The following is a 21,340-nucleotide window of genomic DNA, read 5'->3' as shown; positions in this document are numbered from 1 at the left end:
GGTCATTGAGGGCAGATTAATAGACAGGGAATATAATACAAAAACAATTTGTTCTATTTCTAATAAGGTTTATAGCAAACCTAGAGATTCTTTCTTTAAAAAAGAACATGACATCTGGCACAAAGATCATGATTTGCCATTAACATTCAGTACAGCTTACAGTTTGGCAATATACAACACATATACAGTAAAACACATTATTGCCAAATACCTATATATCCAGTAATAAATAAAAAAAAAAATAAAATATATATATATATATATATATATATATATATATATATATATATATATATATAAAAAGAGAGAGAGAGTTGTTCTAAGTCATTATACAAGAGAAGAGGTGAGCTGTGATATCCCCTATTGTAAATAGGGGATCCTGTAATATCTCCTATCTTAAGAGGTGTAATCAGACATTGCATAGGAGGAGGTGAGCTGTGACATCATTTTTTGTGAATGGTGGATCCTGTATTATCTACTATATATTGAGGTGTCATCTGTCATTGGACAGGAGGACGAGGAGGTGAGCTGTGACATCCCCTATTGTGAATGGGTGGATCCTGTATTATCTACTATATATAGAGGTGTCATCAGTCATTGTACAGGAGGAAGAAGAGGTGAGCTGTGACATCACCTACTGTGAATAGTGGTTCCTTTATTATCTACTATATATATAGAAGTCTTAACAGTCATTGTACAAGAGGAGGAGGATGTGAGCTGTGACATCACTTATTGTGAATGGTGGATCCTGTGTTATCTGCTGAATATAGAGGTGTTACCAGTCATTGTACAAGAGGAGGAGGAAGAGGTGAGCTGTGACATCACCTACTGTGAATAGTTGATCCTTAATTATCTACTATATTTATAGGTGTTATCAGTCATTGTACAGGAGGAGTAGGTGAGTTGTCATATCACCTATTGTAAATAGTGGATCCTGTGTTATCTACTGTATATAGAGGTGTTATCAGTCATTGTACAGGAGGAGGAGGTGAGCTGTGACATCACCTATTGTAAATAGTGGATCCTGCGTTATTTACTGTATATAGAGGTGTTATCAGTCATTGTACTGGAAGAGGAGGTGAGCTGTGACATCATCTATTGTGAATGGTGGATCCTGTGTTATCTACTGTATATAGAGGTGTTATTAGTCATTGTACAGGAGGAGGAGGTGAGCTGTGACATCACCTATTGTAAATAGTGGATCCTGTGTTATCTACTGTATATAGAGATGTTATCAGTCATTGTACAGGAGGAGGAGGAGGTGAGCTGTGATATCATGTATTGTGAATGGTGGATCCTGTGTTATCTACTATATTTATTGGTATGTGTGATAATGCGACTGCTGAAAAGTAATTTGTACAGAAGAAGAAGTTAGACGCTAGGATTAGACTTAGTGGCCAATGTAAAAATTATTAAGTTTTTTTTATGCAATGTTATTAAAAAATTGAAGAAAAGCAAATGAACAAAAAACATTTTAAAAATGTGAAAAAAAAATATATTTAATATTTATATTTAAAAAGGTCAGTGGAACCGGAAAATATATATTTGACATGAAACCCTAATTTAAATACCAGGTCATTTATTGATGACATACAGTTAGGTCCAGAAATATTTGGACAGTGACACAATTTTCGCGAGTTGGGCTCTGCATGCCACCACATTGGATTTGAAATGAAATCTCTACAACAGAATTCAAGTGCAGATTGTAACGTTTAATTTGAAGGTTTGAACAAAAATATCTGATAGAAATTGTAGGAATTGTCACATTTCTTTACAAACACTCCACATTTTAGGAGGTCAAAAGTAATTGGACAAATAAACCAAACCCAAACAAAATATTTTTATTTTCAATATTTTGTTGCGAATCCTTTGGAGGCAATCACTGCCTTAAGTCTGGAACCCATGGACATCACCAAACGCTGGGTTTCCTCCTTCTTAATGCTTTGCCAGGCCTTTACAGCCGCAGCCTTCAGGTCTTGCTTGTTTGTGGGTCTTTCCGTCTTAAGTCTGGATTTGAGCAAGTGAAATGCATGCTCAATTGGGTTAAGATCTGGTGATTGACTTGGCCATTGCAGAAGGTTCCACTTTTTTGCACTCATGAACTCCTGGGTAGCTTTGGCTGTATGCTTGGGGTCATTGTCCATCTGTACTATGAAGCGCCGTCCGATCAACTTTGCGGCATTTGGCTGAATCTGGGCTGAAAGTATATCCCGGTACACTTCAGAATTCATCCGGCTACTCTTGTCTGCTGTTATGTCATCAATAAACACAAGTGACCCAGTGCCATTGAAAGCCATGCATGCCCATGCCATCACGTTGCCTCCACCATGTTTTACAGAGGATGTGGTGTGCCTTGGATCATGTGCCGTTCCCTTTCTTCTCCAAACTTTTTTCTTCCCATCATTCTGGTACAGGTTGATCTTTGTCTCATCTGTCCATAGAATACTTTTCCAGAACTGAGCTGGCTTCATGAGGTGTTTTTCAGCAAATGTAACTCTGGCCTGTCTATTTTTGGAATTGATGAATGGTTTGCATCTAGATGTGAACCCTTTGTATTTACTTTCATGGAGTCTTCTCTTTACTGTTGACTTAGAGACAGATACACCTACTTCACTGAGAGTGTTCTGGACTTCAGTTGATGTTGTGAACGGGTTCTTCTTCACCAAAGAAAGTATGCGGCGATCATCCACCACTGTTGTCATCCGTGGACGCCCAGGCCTTTTTGAGTTCCCAAGCTCACCAGTCAATTCCTTTTTTCTCAGAATGTACCCGACTGTTGATTTTGCTACTCCAAGCATGTCTGCTATCTCTCTGATGGATTTTTTCTTTTTTTTCAGCCTCAGGATGTTCTGCTTCACCTCAATTGAGAGTTCCTTAGACCGCATGTTGTCTGGTCACAGCAACAGCTTCCAAATGCAAAACCACACACCTGTAATCAACCCCAGACCTTTTAACTACTTCATTGATTACAGGTTAACGAGGGAGACGCCTTCAGAGTTAATTGCAGCCCTTAGAGTCCCTTGTCCAATTACTTTTGGTCCCTTGAAAAAGAGGAGGCTATGCATTACAGAGCTATGATTCCTAAACCCTTTCTCCGATTTGGATGTGAAAACTCTCATATTGCAGCTGGGAGTGTGCACTTTCAGCCCATATTATATATAGAATTGTATTTCTGAACATGTTTTTGTAAACAGCTAAAATAACAAAACTTGTGTCACTGTCCAAATATTTCTGGCCCTAACTGTATCTCCTGTAATCCATAAAGTGGAGATGGAGAAGAAGATTTCTTTTTGTTTCTTTTTAGTTGATTGGATGTTCTCTCTATTAAGCAATCATTCCATGTTCATGGGTGTATTAATATCTGCTCTATCTGAATATTATGCAATTATTCCTCTCTGCCCCCCGGGCACAATTATGTGCATTTCCATTATAAGCGTACAGATAATTAAGCCGTACACTAAAATCCATGTCCAATTTACAATGTATAGTAGTATCCGTCACACGTGTTTGGCCACCAAATCGTACACCCATAAGTATCAACGATGATAATAATTCATTATAGGAGGTCCATAGATCACAAGGGAACAGAATATCCCCCTTTGCTTTTCCAGACATGGTCCTATAGAGTTGCAGAATGGCAGTGACGAGCCGAAATGGAAAGGAAGGTATCAATTTTGGACCGCGGTACAGAAACAATCGGCTTCTCCTCCGGCAGCCGAGCCTGGATTTACATATGATGGACACTTGACGGAGATAATCTAGTAATTTATTATACTTATGACTAGAGAGGAGTTGATAAATGTCACAGCCATTTCCATTCTTCATCTCATGACAGATAAATTATATCCTGACCGTCGTAACTCGCTCTTTATGTGGAATCGGAAATATTGCGCTGAATTTGTATCAGGCGAAATTAAATTTGTGAAAAACCAAAAGGTTTTTTTTCTGTAATTAAAAAAAATATGTAATTTTAAAAAAAAATAAAAAAATATATATTATTAGTCTGAACTTGCATTACCAGGCACAACCATAAAGATAAGGGTGGCGCTGTTTGTGGATGAATGTGGCCTTGTTTCTCTATGCATTAGTCCAGGAGACTACAGCACTTAAGAAAATGGCAACATCGTGGCTATTTTGGCTATTTAGTGGACTCAGGTGTTTGCTCGCTACAAGAGACATTTTCTGGTGAGTAGATCTTAAAGTCAAAGGTGGTAGTAAAGGTTTCTATCACGGATGTCTCACAGTTCATAGACAGTCCTTCGTGTCCGGCTGGAGAAGGTCGTTGCATTTGGCTACACAAACTGCTCCCTGACCTTCTATTGTTCCATCTCTAAATAGAATCCTGTGTCTTATCAGTTTGAGGTTAATCACTTTCTTTTTAGGACCTTGCGGATATCCTCCCCTCTCAGCTGTTAACCCCCAACACTACCCCTTGTGTCCTTAAATGGCAGCAATTTGCTGGTGATAGAGTTTAACTTCTATACGTTCTTGAGTGCAAGCCGGTGGCTTGCACTCATCTAGAGAAACATTGTTATATGTTGCTGTTCCTCTGCCTGAGTCATCTTGGAGATAAGTTGTTAATTTACTTTCCCCTGTGTGTATTCCCTGTATGTTCTTGAAAACTTACTGGGGTTGACTAGCGCTCATCCCATCCATTCCTAACCTAGGGTCCAGTTCAGGGTCAGCCAGGGCCAGGTACAGTATCCTGCTCGGTGCACACGTGTCAGGGTAGCCAGGGGACAGTGGAAAATTTGATCAGGGGTCATTGTTCCTCTATTCCCCAGACACATCATTTCCCTCTCCCCTTCCCTCCCTTTTTACCATTCTCTTACGTAGGGCCCAGTTTAGGGTCAGCCAGGGCCAGGTATCCTGCTCGGCGCATTGGTGCAGAACCTATCTAGGGTGGTCAGGGAAGTCAGGGACCAGTGGATGGTTTAATCAGGGGTCACCATCCCCCCTTCCCTTGACACAGATTTTCCCTTCCTTTTTGCTTGATATTTCCCCAAACCCTAGGTGACAGTTTCATGCTCAGTAGGAAAGGAAGGTGGTCCTATCATATCACAAGGGGCAACTGCAAAAAAAAAAGATGAAGACTTGATGCTTTTTCAAAGGTGAATTTATTTGTTATACATCTGCCATAATGTCACACATCATATACCCTGTTCCTTCCTCATACAGATGCCCTTGAAAAAGACCACTGAACTTGGCGAAACAGTGGAATTCATCAGTTTTTTCTAATAAACATATTCACCTTTAAAAAAGCATCAAGTCTTCATCTTTTATTGTGTTAGGTTATTGTGTTAAGGTTACCCCTTGATACAGCATATCTGCGAAACGTGGTACCGACGAAACACAAAATACATCAATTGATAAAAAGTAAAAAAAGAAACAAATCCAAGATACCTTTTTTTGTAAGTTTGTAAGTTTTGACTGCTTGGCTCCAGAAATTAAAAGAAAATATATTACAAATTATAAACCTGCTGCAGTCCGCAAAAGAACAGTGATTTTGTTTCGAGAAAGACAACAATCCACAAGCATCGAGCTAAATCTAACCCATTATACAGTCATAACGGCCGTAAAGTGGTGGACAAGTCAAATTTCAGGGGTTTTCTAAACGTTTGCGCTTAATAAGTTAATGGATGTAGATTATTTTGTAAAGAAAAAGGATCATTTGGTTTTTACCAGTGTGAATAATAATTTTATTGCTACACATAAAAGCATGAGTAATGACAAGGGCATAGCCGTCTACTGATTGCATCACAGCCTCATACAGATGCCCTTGAAAAAGACTACTGAACTTGGCGAAACGTTGGAAATTCATCTGTCTTTCCTAATAATATATTAACCTGTGAAAAAGTATAAAGTCTTCATCTTTTACTGTGTCAGGCTATTGTGTTAAGGTTACCAGCATATCTGCGAAACCTAGTGCCGGCGAAACACAAAATACATTAATTGATAAAAAGTAAAAAAAATAAATCCAAGATGCCTTTTTTTTGTAAGTTTTGACTGCTTGGCTCCAGAAAGTAAAAGAAAATATATTACAAATTATAAACCTGCTGCAGTCCGCAAAAGAACGACGACTTTGTTTCGAGAAAGACAACAATCCGCAAGCATCGAGCTAAATATAATCCATTATACAGTGATAATGGCCGTAAAGTGGTGGACAAGTCAAATTTCAGGGGTTTTCTAAACGTTTGCGCTTAATAATTTAATGGATGTAGATTATTTTGTAAAGAAAAAGGATAATTTGTTTTTTACCAGTGTGAATAATAATTTTATTGCTACACATAAAAGCATGAGTAATGACAAGGGCATAGCCGTCTAATGATTGCATCACAGCCTCATGCAGATGCCCTTGAAAAAGACTACTAAACTTGGCGAAACATTTGAAATTCATCTGTTTTTCCTAATAAACATATTCACATTTGGAAAAGCATAAAGTCTTCACCTTTTACTGTGTTAGGTTATTGTGTTAAGGTTACCCCTTGATAAAGCATATCTGCAAAACACAAAATACATTAATTGATAAAAAGTAAAAAAAGAAATAAATCCAAAATGCCTTTTTTTTGTAAGTTTGAAAGAAAATGTATTGCAAATGAAAAACCTGCTGCAGTCCGCAAAAGAACGGCGATTTTGTTTCGAGAAAGACAACAATCCACAAGCATTAAGCTAAATCTAACCCATTATACAGTGATAATGGCCGTAAAGTGGCGGCCAAGTCAAATTTCAGGGGTTTTCTAAACATTTGCGCTTAATAAGTTAATGGATGTAGATTATTTTGTAAAGAAAAAGGGTCATTTGGATTTTACCAGTGTGAATAATCATTTTATTGCTACACATAAAAGCATGAGTAATGACAAGGGCATAGCCGTCTACTGATTGCATCACAGCCTCATACAGATGCCCTGGACAAAGACTTCTGAATTTGGCGAAACGTTGGAATTCATCTATTTTTCCTAATAAACATATTCACCTTTGAAAAAGCATCAAGTCTTCATCTTTTACTGTGTCAGGCTATTGTGTTAAGGTTACCCCTTGATAAAGCATATCTGCGAAACGTGGTGCCGGCGAAACACAAAATACATCAATTGATAAAAAGTAAAAAAAAAAAAAATAGCAAGAATGAAAAGCATGAGTAATGACAAGGGCATAGCCGCTTACTGATTGCATCTCAGCCACATAATTGGAACAGAGTTGCAATACCAGACACCACCAGTAGTCAGGAGTGGCGCTGTTTCTGAAAAATAACAGCTTTGTTTTTCTAACATTCCAAAAGAGTGTAGTACAAAATAGCTGGCGGAAAGCGCGTAGGCGAACGATTCCCGCTAACCAGATTTTCCTGCACATAACTCCTCTCCTGATCTCCCGATTACTGTTTGCTATTACACAGGAGACACAGGAAAAACTGCAGATGAGTCTCCGAGCTTCTAAATGTGACTGTTGAATAAATGAAATTCACTGGAGCATAATGGTGGAAATGAAAAGGAGACATTATAGCCTGAAATGGCTTCCTGCGCGTTCTAACATTTCAGCTCGGCGAAAAAAGTCTGTAATTGCGTATTTATTGTATGTACAGACTGCCGGAACAATAACACCGCAGGAGACGGAGCAGCGGATGTCAGACGGGCGGCGAACCCATAAAACAAACTCGCCTCTGCTACATCTGCCCCAACCTTACTATACAAAATTCAGTATGTCTCCTACAGACCAATACATTATCTGAACATGCAATCTCTTTAACTAGATGCAATTCCCATCACAACCACTAGGGGGCCACATGTAGTCACAAATAGCAGAAATATCGCTTGACGGAGTGCTGCAAAATATATATTTTTTCTTACTTTGCAGCAGTCATCTTCAAATATGTCACGGAAGATAGAGAAGGAAAGACCTAAACGTCCTCCTTACCAATTTTATCATTAGTCATTAAAGGGGCAGAAGTGGCAGTGATGTAGTCATTAAAGGGGCAGAAGTGGCAGTCACCTGGAGCGGGCCTAAAGAAATCAATATTGTGAATAACACATGCTAATTTCCTATTTGCCAAAAAATATGACCGACGTTGAAAATAAGCCCTAGCAGAATTTTTCTGACTTTTTGGAGTATGCTTAAACTATAAGCCCTACTCCAAAAATAAGCCCTAGTTGCGGATCCTCATAGTAATAGTATCCCAAAATCGGACTTGGGCAGCCCTTTTAGGATATGTAACTTTTATTGCTGTACGTTGGCCCGTTGTGCTGCTGTATTCCCTGAAGTTTATAGTCACAAACCGCCTGATTAATGGAATGAATATTCACCCATTTTCATAATCCCGCCCTCTCCTCTGTGCCGTGTCAGTGATTCAGTCGGACTTACTACTGCCCAAGGATCTCAGCACAATCCTCCGACTGGCCAGAAATACACGGTGACACACTCGGGTTAGATGAGCCGTCCTCCAGTGCGAGCATTTCTGTCTTTTTAGAGTATGCTTAAACTATAGGTCCTACTCCAAAAATAAGCCCTAGTTGCGGATCCTCATAGTAATAGTATCCCAAAATAGGGCTTGGGCAGCCCTTTCTGGATATGTAACTTTTATTGCTGTACGTTGCCCCGTTGTGCTGCTGTAAGCCCTGAAGTTTATAGTCACAAGCCGCCTGATTAATGGAATGAATATTCACCCATTTTCATAATCCCGCCCTCTCCTCTGTGCCATGTCAGTGATTCAGTCGGACTTACTACTGCCCAAGGATCTCAGCACAATCCTCCGACTGGCCAGAAATACATGGTGACACACTCGGGTTAGATGAGCCGTACTCCAGTGCGAGCATTGTGCTGCGATCCTCACTCAGGAATATGGCAGTCTGATCACTTAATCACTGACACTGATGCAGATTGGTGGATGGGCGAAGGGGTGAATATTCATTTTTCCATTGACACAAGTTTCAATCAGTGACTCAGGCAGAGGGGTGGGCTAGATTATTGGCATGGGCAGGGGGTGAGAACTCAGTTTTTCATTAGCACAGTCCAATCACTGACACCAGCAGAGCGGTAGGCAGGATTATTGGTGGGGGAAAGGGGTGAATATTCATTTTCAATTAACACAGTCCAATCACTGGCACCAGCATGGCAGAGAGGTGAGCGGGATTATTTGTGGGGGAAAGGGGTGAATATACATTTTCAATTAACACAGTCCAATCATTGGCACCTGCAGAGCAGTGGGCGGGAATATGGGCAGGGGAAGGAGGTGAATATTCATTTGCAATTAACACAGTCCAAGCACTGGCACCGGCAGAGTGGTGGGTGGGATTATTGGAGGGGGAAAGGGGTGAATATTCATTTTCAATTAACACAGTCCAATCACTGGTGCTGGAAGAGGGGTGGGTAGGATTATGGGTGAGGTAAGGGGTGATTATTCCTTTTCAATTAACACAGTGCAATCACTGGCACCAGCAGAGGAGTGGGCAGGATTATGGACAGGGTGGGCAGGGGAAGGGGGTGCATATTCATTTGCAATTAACACAGTTCCATCACTGACACCAGCAGAGCGGTAGGCAGGATTATTGGTGGGGAAAAGGGGTGAAAATTTATTGTCAGTTAACACAGTCCAATCACTGACACCAGCATAGCGGTGGGTGGGATTATTGGTGGGGGAAAGGGGTGAATATTCATTTGCAATTAACACAGTCCAATCAATGGCACTGGTAGAGAGATGGGCGGGATTATTGGTGGGGGAAAAGGGTGAATATTCATTTGCAATTTACACAGTCCAATCACTGGCACCAGCAGAGCGGTGGGTGAGATTATTGGTGAAGGAAAGAGGTGAATATTCATTTTCAAATAACACAGTCCAATCATTGGCACCACCAGAGGGGTGGGTGGGATTATGGGTGGGGGAAGGGGGTGAATATTCATTTGCAATTAACACAGTCCAATCACTGGCAATGGCAGAGCGGTGGGCAAAATTATTGGTGAGGGAAGGGGGTGAATATTCATTTGCAATTAACGCAGTCCGAGCACTGGCAACGGCAGAGCGGTGGGCGGGATTATGGGCAGGGGAAGGGGGTGCACATTCATTTGCAATTAACACAGTTCAATCACTGACACTAGCAGAGCGGTTGGTGGGATTATTGGTTGGGGAAAGGGGTGAATATTCATTTTCAATTAATACAGTCCAATAATTGGCTCCAGCACAGGGGTGGGCGGGAATATGGGCAGAGGAAGGGGGTGAATAGTCATTGCAATTAACACAATCCAATTACTGGCACCAGCAGAGGGGTGGGTGGGATTATGGGTGGGGGAAGGGGGTGAATATTCAATTGCAATTAACACAGTCCAATCACTGGCACCGGCAGAGGGGTGGGTGGGATTATGGTTGGGGGAAGGGGGTGAATATTCATTTGCAATTAACACAGTCCAATTACTGGCTCCAGCAGAGGGGTGGGTGGGATTATGGGCGGGGAAAGGGGGTGAATATTAATTTGCAATTAACACAATCCAATTACTGGCACTGGCAGAGGGGTGGGTGGGATTATTGGGGGGTGAATATTCATTTGCAATTAACACAGTCCAATCACTGGCACCGGCAGATGGGTTGGTGGGATTATTGGGGGGGAAGGGGGTGAATATTCATTTTCAATTAACATAGTCCAATCACTGACACCAGCAGAGCGTTGGGTGAGATTATTGGTGGGGGAAAGAGGTGAATATTCATTTGAAATTTACACAGTCCAATTACTGGCAGAGCGGTGGGAGGGATTATTGGCGGGGAAAGAGATGAATATTCATTCTCAATAAACACAGTCCAATCATTGGTGCTGGCAGAGGGGTGGGTGGGATTATGGGCGGGGGAAGAGGGTGAATATTCATTTTCAATGAACTCAATTCAACCGCTGGCACCAGAAGAGGGGTGAGAGGGATTAGCGTATTGGCGGGGAAAGCGATGAATATTCCTTTTCAATTAACACTGTCCAATCACTGATACCAGCACAGAGGAGTGAATATTCATTTTTCATTAACAAGGCCACCCAATCACTGACGCCAATACAAAATATATAACATCCCCCGAAAATAAATTCTAGCGATTCTTTTGACGCCAAAAATAATATAAGACCCTGCCTTATTTTGGGGGAAATATGGTAGCAGAATTTTCCGATAGTTCAGAATTGTCCAGGAGCTTCCCAAATTATTACAAATTATCAGAAAAAATTGTGGCATTTTCTGGTCCAAAAAAGGGAAAAGTTTATGTAAAACTGGTCACTATTTTATCAAGTGAGATGTTGACAAATAGAAAGTTAGAGGGAAGCCGTGTACAGATTTTGCATTAAGGTCAAGTTATAGAATAAGACTTAAAAGTTAAAGGAATAAAGTTTTGGAATCCCCCATGAAAGCAAATTTGGAAATTACATCCGCGTGTAGAACAAGAACTCCACAGAAGTCCATAAAATGTTATTGGGCTCATTTAATGAGGCAATGAAAGCATGTAGATGTGCAGCTTCGGAGATAGCGGCTCAACTCAATTCCGTTTTAGGAGAAACATCAATTTATGAAATATCCTGATGGCTTATAGCTTGTCCAAAACACCAGCATTAACCCTACATTTCCTGCACTCTATGACTTGTTCACTTCTTCCTATATGAGGCTGAAAAAATGTGTCTACACCTGATTTCTTCTATGTGTAACCTCCACTGAAATGGATGTAACCCTTAAAAGAATACTTAAGGGTTACATCTATTTGGTTTTCAAGAACGTGTTTATTGCGCTGTTTTGTTGTGTTTATGCTTTTTTCATTGGGATTCTTGATGCAATTTTAATAATAATAATAATAATAATAATAATAATATAAGGCGCACATATAGAATACCTTTTGCCACGTTTCCTCTGCAAAAACTTCACCAAAAACTACATAAAAAGATTAAAGTTAGTGATGAGCGTGCACTACCATGCTCGGGTGCTCGTTACTCAGAACATGCAATTGGACGCAACTTGAGTACCCAAGTATAATGGCAGTCAATGAACTCAAGTTGAGCCCACCCGAGCATTCAACTGCTCGCTCCGAGTACTGAGCACTCGAGCATGGTAGTGCCCACTCATCACTAGTTACTAGTACTGAGCACTCGAGCATGGTAGTGCCCACTCATCACTAGTTATGAGTACTGAGTACCCGAGCATGGTAGTGCCCACTCATCACTAGTTACGAGTACTGAGCACTCGAGCATGGTAGTGCCCACTCATCACTAGTTATGAGTACTGAGTACCCGAGCATGGTAGTGACTGCTCATCACTAGTTACGAGTACAGAGCACCTGAGCATGGTAGTGCCTGCTCATCACTAGTTATGAGTACTGAGTACCCGAGCATGGTAGTGCCCGCTCATCACTAGTTATGAGTACTGAGTACCCGAGCATGGTAGTGCCCACTCATCACTAGTTACGAGTACTGAGCACTCGAGCATGGTAGTGCCCACTCATCACTAGTTACGAGTACTGAGCACTCGAGCATGGTAGTGCCCACTCATCACTAGTTATGAGTACTGAGTACCCGAGCATGGTAGTGCTCACTCATCACTAGTTACGAGTACAGAGCACCCGAGCATGGTAATGCCTGCTCATCACTAGTTACGAGTACCGAGCACCCGAGCATGGTAGTGCCCACTCATCACTAGTTACGAGTACAGAGCACCCGAGCATGGTAGTGTCTGTTCATCACTAGTTATGAGTACTGAGTACCCGAGCATGGTAGTGCCCGCTCTTCACTAGTTACGAGTCCTGAGCACCAGAGCATGGTAGTGCTCGCTCATCACTAGTTACGAGTGCTGAGCACCCGAGCATGGTAGTGTCCGCTCATCACTAGTTACAACTTCCGAGCACTCAAGCATGGTAGTGCCCGCTCATCATTAGTTACGAGTACTGAGCACCTGAGCATGGTAGTGCTCATCCATCACTAGTTACGAGTACTGAGCACCCGAGCATGGTAGTGCTCATCCATCACTAGTTACGAGCACTGAGCACCCGAGCATGGTAGTGCTCGCTCATCACTAGTTACGAGTTCTGAGCACCTGAGCATGGTAGTGCCCGCTCATCACTAGTTACGAGTACAGAGCACCCGAGCATGGTAGTGCTCACTCATCACTAGTTACGAGTACTGAGCACCTGAGCATGGTAGTGCCCGCTCATCACTAGTTATGAGTACAGAGCACCCGAGCATGGTAGTGCATAATATAACCGCTCTGAATCTTTTGTCATTATTTTCATTGAAAAACAAACATGCGCTGTTAATGTTATCCTATTCAAATGAATCTCCACCTCTGCTGGGTTTTCATCCTTTTCCCTTTAGGACCCTGCAGAGCTCCTCTTACCTTCAGCTACTAATCATCTGTATTTCTCCTTGAGCTTAAATAATCTTATTTTCCCTGGATTTGTGCTGGTGATATTATTCAGTTCATTCAAGCTCTGGATGCGACAAGTGGCTTGCACTCATCTGTGTTATTGTTGCTGGAACTTTGCTGAACTTCTACCTGAGTCATCTGTGGATAAGTAGTTCATGCTTTTCCCCCTGTGTGTCCTCCTTGTGTCTTCTATAGTGTTTAGAGGGGTTGATAAAGAGCTCATCCCATCCGTTCCCTATTTAGGGTCCTGCAATAGGGATACCTAGGGTCAGGTATCCTGCTCGGTGCATAGGTGTGGAACCTATCTAGGGTGGTGAGGGACCCCAGGGCCTAGCGGTAGCTTTGGTCAGGGGTCACCATCTACTCCTACCCTAGACGCAGGGTTTCCCCTCCCTTTTGCCGTTTGCTTAGTACTTTCCCGAACCTAGCAAGACAGCTACTGGACAGAGTATGGAGCTGTGGTGTTCTGGCTCTATAGACTGCGTATACCTGGCAGCCATGAGAGCCTTGAACAGCTGAGTGCTGGGTGTCGAACCCCCAGTGACCTGCCTGATATAGGCTCCTGGACAATCCCTTTGCAGATTGCACCCCCATATTGTAGCATAGTGTCCTAATCCATCTTATAGCGTTACAGCCAAACCAACAGCAGATGGGTTCGGTATAACTTATTTTTATAAAATATATGAAGCCATCACATGATCCAAGTTTATAGCACCGGCATAAAAATGGTTAATGGGATGTATGAATATTGCTTGCATTGGCCTCGCTCACTCTTGCTATATGCATTACATAAAAAAACCCATCTCCAGCTTCCAATGCCACATCCTGAGAGACAGCACTGATTGCTACGCCTAATTGTGCTCCTGAATGTCGGAGCGTACGGAGAAGGCTGCTTAGCGACTATGGCCCACAATCCCCTGTGGTATATTCCGCTCTTCGAGAGCTGAGAGCTTGTGCTTTGAAGACAAATTTCAGAATACAATAATGCAGTCTCGAACAATGCCGCTTTCATCAATCCTTCCCATCTGGCAAATGCTCAACCGACCCCACCCCTACTCAAAGGAGAAGAAGGCCGCGAGCAAAGGGAATCTGACGAAGGTGGCATCTGAAGAGAGAACGTCTGAGTGTAGGACAGGAACCGATGACGTGGCTGTGGCGCCCCAGGACCTGGTCGCCACAACAGCATTGCCCTCCCAAAGGGTTAATGCTGAGCCTGGAGGTAATTGGGAGATCTATTGGCCAGTAAGTTAACACCCAACACAGTTCTCCCTCCGGCCAGCACGGGGAGCTCTGAACCTGGAACTTCAGGGAGCATTCCTTAAGTCTGGCTGAAGGGAGGAAGTAGTAGTTAGTCTGTAGGGAGCAGTAGAAGTGAACAGACGCAGAGTGAGCTGTCCTGTGAATCTGGGGCCTGGAGCTAGAGTAGCTTGGTCCAGAGAAGCAGGAGTAGCTGAGAGGCAGCAGAGAGACTCGGACATCGGAGTCTGTGGCCACCAGGGCTTAAACATATTCCCTGGTAGCCGAATCCGAAGGGCAGGAGAGCTGCAAGCCCCTGGCCCAAACATCCCAAAGGTACAGCTGCAGCATCGAGGCCCGGTGTGGACTCCAGCAGAGAAGCACCAGAGAGAGGGCCTGCGCAGCCTGCTACAGAGGGAAAGGGACGTACCATCGGTCCCAGCAGCACAGAGGGCCATTGCTGGATTCAGAGAAGCAGGGTCCTATGATAACAAAGAAAAGCACAGGAGTAGGCCTCATACTCAGCTGGCCAGAAAGATCACCCCAAGTACTTCCAGGCCGACCGGATCCCCATCACCACCTGTAACGGACTCCCAGGACTGGACTGTGTTCGAAGTAAAAGAGGAAAAGGTAAAGAGACTGTTGTTTATGCCTGATTCTTTCATTGCCTGTCGGCCCTGCACCGTGTTAGCCGCACAACCCCATAGACTCTCACAAGCACCAACAGCGCCCCGGGCATTGCTCCACCTGTGGGGAGCAGTACCAACATTGCTGCCACATCATCACCCCGGAGGCCTTACACGGCAGCGGCGGCTTAATAGCCGCAGACCACAGGTGGCGTCACGAACACAAACTTTATTACTTCAAGCCACATATTTTACTGACACCCACCAGGGCCACGGAGCCGGGCCCAGCCACCACTGACTATCACCGGACCAGTTCTGCCCGGCACCGGGTGTCCCATAGCCCTGGGGTGGGCGAGTCAACTTTTGGCGTCACGAACAGGATTTCGTGCCCGGTCCCACCGGGTACTGTGCGCCTGCAGGAATTGTGCTTAAAAGACTGTGTACTGGTTGTAAATTGCCGCCGCCATTAGCCGCGCCGAGCGCAGGAAGAAAGGGGGCGTGCCTGACAAAGAGCGCGAAGGGAGCGCGCCATCAGAGCAGAGCGCTGTTAACCCCGCGCGACCCAGAAGAAAATTTGAAAAGTGAACGGAGCCTGCTAAGGTTCACTAAGGGGGAGGAAGATGTCCGACTCAGAGGGAGAGCAGGTGGCTGCCATCGGCCAAGGCGCCGCAGCACCGGCCGAAGCAGTCCCAGTCGCCGTCGCCCCAGCCCCCACTGTAGCGCCGGTAATGCCGATCACCATGCCATACATACCGGGAGCAGAATGGCTGCCGCAGTACTCCGGGGAGTCCCATACCTTGAGTGACTTCAGAGAAAGCCTGCACAGCTTATTCCGGGTGTATCCGCTGACTGAGAGCCAGAAGGTGGGCATAGTAATGGGACAGCTAGCCGGCGCAGCCCAGCGTGAAGCGAAGTCCTGGCCTGATACAGATAAAGGGACAGCAACCCAGATACTGGCCAAGCTAAAGAGTACTTTTGACACCCGCACCGCAGCAGAGATAAAGATGAGATTCTTTGGGTGCAAGCAGCGGGCCACAGACAGCATAAGGGACTATGCCTTAAACCTGCAAGAGGCCCTGAAAGCAGTTAAACAGGTGGACCCAGAGAGTGTACGTGAAGAAGACAAACTCCTAACTGAGCAGTTCATAGAGGGGCTCCTGTCAGACGCCCACAGGACCCAGCTGCGTATCCTGGTCCTGCAGAACCCTGCTCTGGACTTTGCAAAGTTTAAGGACCAGGCCATCAGGGTACTGAGAGAATCTACACCGAATGACCCAATACCCCTCCGGCCTCTTGCTATCACGTACCCCGGGGTGGTGCCTGCAACACGAGCCACTGCAGGGGCTGAGGCGCAGTCCCTGGATAAGGATCCCACTGCAGAGCTCAGACAGCAGGTCCAGGAGCTGACCAAGACTGTGGCTGCCCTTGCCAAGACCGTGCAGTCTCTACAAATGACCCCCTCGCCTGCAAAAATCGAGTTGGCCTCCAGCCCAGATGACGTCCCATGGATGCGACAGAGAAGGATTCCGCCGACCCGAGGCAGAGACACAGACCGGTATGATTCAACAGGACAACCGATCTGCCGCCGCTGCAGCCAGGCGGGCCACATTGCACGACGCTGTCCTTTAAATGGGCTGAGCCTGGGGCCAGGAGCCAACCCCCAGGTGTAAGGAAGCCCGGCTCAACCCCCAGCCGCAGCAAGTATGTGGGAGGACGACCGGTCCTTCCCATTGTGCTGGATGGGATCCCTTTGAATGCCCTCCTGGATACGGGGTCCCAGGTAACAACCATCCCCCACAAACTGTACAAAAGATATTGGGCTGATTCAGACATTGACCACGGCCCAGATGATGATTTAACAATTGTGGCCAGTAATGGTCAGCCCTTACCTCAAATTGGGTACAAAGAAGTAACCATTAAAGTGGGGCGGGTAGAATTGCCATGTCAGGGGATGATAATTGTAGATATTGATCGCAAAGAATCTGATCCACTGCTAACCATTGGTACAAATGTGATAGAAAATTGTATTGCCGAAGTGATAATTTTGTTGCAACAGGCGTCTGAAACTGCCAGCTCCGGGCAGCAGCGTGCCCTACAGAGGGAGATCAGAGCCCTGATGAGGAGGCAGCAGGTAGAGCTGGCCGGAGGAGAAATTGGCAGTGTGAGGGTAAGTGACCCCCTCCCCATTGTAATACCCCCAAGAAGTGAAATGTTGATATGGTGTCGGGCAGCAATAGGCCTCAAGGGTCAGGATTACCATGCCTTGGTAGAACCGGTGTATTCAGACAGTAGGCCTGGAGTCCTGATAGCCAGAGGGGTAGCAGACGTTCGCAAGGGGAGAGTGCCGGTCCGTGTCTTGAATTGTGGGGAGGAGGAGGCCAAATTGCCCCGGTACGCCACTGTAGCAAAACTGTACACTGTCAGCAACAATACCATTAAAGCAGTGGAACCCTTGATCCCGTCCGACCAGGTGGAAGACAATGGCTCCAAGGGGCAGCTGGAAGACTGGTGCCAAAAATTACATGTAGGCACCGACTCCACCCCCTCGCACCAAAAGCATGGGGTTTACCGGGTGGTACAGGAGTACGAGCGGGTCTTCAGCAAACACCCCCTAGATTTTGGGCAGGTGAACGTGGTTAAACATCAAATCCCCACGGGTGACCATCATCCCATTAAAGAGAGATACCGCCCTGTACCCCCCGCACAGTATCAGTGTGCCAAGGAAATGTTACGAGAAATGAAGGAGGCTGGGGTTATCAGAGATAGTTGTAGCCCCTGGGCAGCTCCACTAGTGCTCGTAAAGAAAAAAGATGGTACAATGAGAATGTGTGTAGATTACAGGCAAATTAACCGCATTACACATAAAGATGCTTATCCACTGCCCAGAATAGAGGAGTCACTAACAGCCTTAAAGTCAGCTAACTATTTCTCCACCTTGGATCTCACCAGTGGGTATTGGCAGGTTCCCGTGGCAGAGGCGGACAAGGAGAAGACTGCATTCACGACACCAATGGGCCTCTGTGAGTTCAATTGTATGCCATTCGGGCTCTGCAACGCCCCAGGGACATTCCAAAGGTTGATGGAGTGCTGCTTGGGCCACCACAACTTTGAAACCGTGCTGTTGTACCTGGATGACGTCATAGTCTACTCCAAGACTTATGAGGACCACCTGAAGCACTTAGCAGAAGTGTTTGAGTCCTTGTCGAAATATGGCCTGAAGATCAAGCCGTCCAAATGTCACCTCTTGAAGCCAAAGGTACAGTACCTGGGTCATGTGGTCAGCGCAGAAGGTGTGGCACCTGATCCGGAGAAAGTCACTGTAATCAAGGACTGGCCAAGACCCACCACAGTGAAGGAGGTGCGGCAGTTCCTTGGACTGGTGGGCTACTACCGAAGGTTCATTGATGGTTTCACCAAGATAGCAGCGCCCCTTCAAGATCTCCTGGTGGGCCAGCCAAAGCAGGCTAAGAAGCAGAGCCCTCCATTTGAATGGAGCAGCCAACTAGAAACATCCTTTGTCCGGCTGAAAGGGGCTCTCACGGGAGAAGAAATTCTGGCCTACCCTGACTACAGCCAACCGTTTGTACTGTATACAGACGCCAGCAACGTGGGACTGGGAGCAGTTCTGTCCCAGGTACAGGGAGGCAGAGAGAGGGTGATAGCGTACGCCAGTAGGAAGCTTCGTCCCACAGAAAGGAATCCAGAAAACTACAGTTCCTTCAAGCTGGAGTTCCTCGCTATTGTTTGGGCAGTGACTGAACGCTTCAAGCACTATCTGGCATCGGCCAAGTTCACAATCTTCACGGACAACAATCCGTTGACACACCTGGCAACAGCCAAGTTAGGTGCGATGGAACAGCGATGGATGGCCCGGCTGTCTAACTTTGACTTTACCATCAAGTATCGGGCTGGCAAGAAGAATAACAATGCTGATGCGCTGTCCAGAATGCCTCACTTACCCGAGTCTGGAGAAGACCTGGATGAACTCGAAGAGATAGAGTTACCGGCTTTCCATCACCAAGGTGTTTCCCAGTGTGAGCATGCTGTGGGAGTGAAGCGCTCAAGCCAGCACGAGGTCTCGGTCAACCCATTACTCCACCATAATTGGGAAGAGACACAGAACGGTGACCCGGCCGTGCGATTGGTCAAAGAGAAGCTAGCGCAAGCTGAGACCCATCTTGGCCCAGACGCTCCAGAGGAAGCCCAGCAGCTGTGGAAGGAGAGGGGACGACTGTTCACCTACCAAGGCAAGCTCTGCAAGAGATATGTCAACTGGCGAACAAATGAACTTGTCTGGCAGATAGTGGTTCCGCAGAGGGATGCTCCAATGGTCCTAGCAGCGTATCATGATAACGCAGGACACTTCGGGTGGAAGAAGTTGGAGGCCCTACTCCGTGATCGGTTCTATTGGGTGCACATGAGAAAGATGATCGAGAAGTGGTGCCGAGACTGTGGCCCGTGTAACCTGAGGCGGAAGGATGATGCCAGCCAAAGGTCTCCCCTACAGCCAATTGTCACGAAGCAGCCCCTGGAGTTGGTGGCCCTGGACCACGTGAAGTTAACACCAAGCCGGTCAGGCTATGTGTACGCCCTCACCATTGTGGACCATTACTCTCGTTTCCTGGTAGTAGTGCCTGTGAAGGACCAGACAGCCAGAACAGCAGCTAGAGCGTTCCAGGCATCCTTTTGTCGACCTCACGGTTATCCGGAAAGGGTACTGACTGATCAAGGTCCTGCATTCGAGGCCGAAGTGTTCCAAGAGTTCTGTAACATGTACGGCTGTAAGAAAATCCGAACCACACCGTACCACCCCCAAACCAATGGACTGTGCGAGAAAATGAACCATGTGGTTATTGATATGCTGAAGACCCTACCGCTGGAAGAAAGGAACCAATGGCCAGAGAAGTTGCCAGATCTGGTAGACCTGTACAACCATATCCCAGTAAATTCGACCAACTGCAGCCCCGCTTACCTGATGCGAGCCAGACCTGGCAAGTTGCCTGTAGACTTTGAGATGGGGACTGTGTCGCCTGAGGCGGTTCAAGAAATAGAGGATTGGGATACAGAACGGCAGCAGCGGTACCGTAAGGTCCAGGAGTGCGTAGAGAGGAGCCTGTCTCAAGCAAGAACGAGACAAGAGCAGCATTACAATCAAACAGCCCCAGCAACTCCCTTAGCACCTGGAGAACAAGTCCTCAAGAAGAAGCGGAGGACGCATAAATTGGATGATCAGTGGGAAAACGAGCCCTACACCATTATCCCCTCCAACTTTGACAATAGTAAGGTATGCCTCATAAGCAAGGATGAAGGCAAGACCTATCAAGCAATTTCTCGAGACCACCTGAAAGCGTGCCCTGAACGGTGCAGAATCCAAAAAGAAATGGAAGAAGTACAAGGAAGTCCCCAAAGTCAAGAGAAAGAAGGGGAGATGATTCAAACCATCCTTGGAAAATTCCCCAAAACTTGGACCCGAATAAACAATGCCATAGTGGTACCAGTTTTGACGTTTCCGCAGTTGGTCGAGCCAGAAACAGAAAAGGTTCCGGATCCACCTAAAGAACCGTCCGCTCCAACACGAGATGACACGCCAGCAGTGGAACAGGAGGATCAACCCCCTGTCAGTGGTGAACCTGTCATACCCTTGGCGACTCTTAGACCACATAGGCAACCATCACGCTTACCTATCGGGGTTAGGCCCACCTGTAGTGCTGAGGTAGAAGACACACCAAGTAGTCAGGGGCAAACACCAGAGCTACGCAGGTCCCAACGCAGCACTCGGGGACAACCCCCTCCAAGGTATAGAGAGTCAACTGTATAGGGGAAAGAGAGGGAGTACTTATTAGAATGTAAATAGTTATGCAAAATGTCTGTAATGTTGTGTACAAAATGTTTTTCTTTTTCTTTGATTGCAAAAATGGACAATTGGGCCACTGGACTATGGGTGGCCAACACCTAAATTGTTCATAGTTAGCATTAGTGTGTTCAACACCCCTGAAGGAAAACCCGTCCGGCGTGCATAGAGTGGGGTCATCAATGCTCTGACGCACGCCCAGAGCCTACGTTGGGGGTTTGATCGCGGCGGGTCCCCCATGGAGCAGTGTAATGGACACCCGGCAGGG

General features: G+C 45.6%; 1 protein-coding gene across 4 annotated transcripts in view; it reads right to left on the bottom strand.

Annotated features, from left to right (window-relative positions):
• The window catches only part of LRFN1 (leucine rich repeat and fibronectin type III domain containing 1), a 268,291-nt gene that overhangs the window by 134,034 nt on the left and 112,917 nt on the right, over positions 1-21,340 (bottom strand). The window contains exon 1 of one of the 4 annotated variants that reach the window (XM_075323479.1): positions 6,449-6,483. The exons of the other annotated variants lie outside the window; for them this stretch is intronic. The gene's annotated coding sequence lies outside the window, so the exon portion shown is untranslated. Of the gene's footprint in view, positions 1-6,448; positions 6,484-21,340 lie in introns of those variants that run through there. 4 annotated transcript variants of the gene reach the window in all.

This window comes from Anomaloglossus baeobatrachus, chromosome 9 (assembly GCF_048569485.1).
Source record: "Anomaloglossus baeobatrachus isolate aAnoBae1 chromosome 9, aAnoBae1.hap1, whole genome shotgun sequence".
In the NCBI taxonomy this organism is placed as follows: domain Eukaryota; kingdom Metazoa; phylum Chordata; class Amphibia; order Anura; family Aromobatidae; genus Anomaloglossus; species Anomaloglossus baeobatrachus.
This window is presented reverse-complemented; position numbering and strand designations above follow the sequence as displayed.